Genomic DNA, 922 nt, shown 5'->3' on the forward strand with positions numbered 1-922 from the left:
ACGTTTATATTTCTTTTAGAATCATGTTAAATCAAGGTTGTTTGTTTATTTAAATGCTTAATTTTGTTTGCATGGCATTATGGTTACCTTTTTTTAGGGAAGGAGATGATGCAATGATGATATAACAAACAGAACGTGAAATCGAATTTGATATTGTGGTAAATATCTAGAAACCGATATTTGAACTGCAAACATTAAGGCATTTAGATGTTATCATTGACAAGAAAATGGATTGACATGTTTATCATTTATTCTCTGTTAAACATGTGCTCCTTCCGAAGACAGGAGTGACAGGGAACGACTAAATATGCTGTTTATATTTGACTCTTGGACGAAGGAAAGCTTTCTGAAAGCGTCTGTTACCGAGCCTCCTGTGGCACGGTTGATGCTGTGACCCCTGGACCCCAGAGCACCCCAGAGCACCGCCCACTCTACAGGTACGGCTGACTAATTAGGACCCGTATGTACCCGTCTCACCATATGGCGAGGAGAGGGTATACACTAGGCGAGTATACCTTACGCGGTGTGTTTGGTCGTGTTGGCTAATATTGACCTACTCAACACGGGGAGGTGGACTCTCCGGCGCAGTGCGGGCTTGAGGGGACGCTTTGCTCGGTGTTAGCTCTGTCTGCATGAAAGGTACCGCCGGGATCGTGGGTTTGTGTGCTTATGCGAGTGTGGATGTGTGTATGTCTTCTATACGAGTGCCGGTGTATGTGTGTTACTGCTGTGTCTATGCTGGAGGAGACGGGTGCATATGCAACTATAGTAGTGGTATGCACTCGTCAGTTAGTGTATTTGTGCGTACGAACCAAAATACAAAAGTAGGTTACATAGGCCGAGTAAGAGGCTCATACAAAGGGAAGTAGGCACACGCGGGCTGGAAAGAAGGCTACGTCACTGGAAAGGCACCTCCAGCAGA

The sequence above is a fragment of the Penaeus monodon genome, chromosome 25 (genome assembly GCF_015228065.2).
Source record: "Penaeus monodon isolate SGIC_2016 chromosome 25, NSTDA_Pmon_1, whole genome shotgun sequence".
NCBI classification, from domain to species: Eukaryota; Metazoa; Arthropoda; class Malacostraca; order Decapoda; family Penaeidae; genus Penaeus; species Penaeus monodon.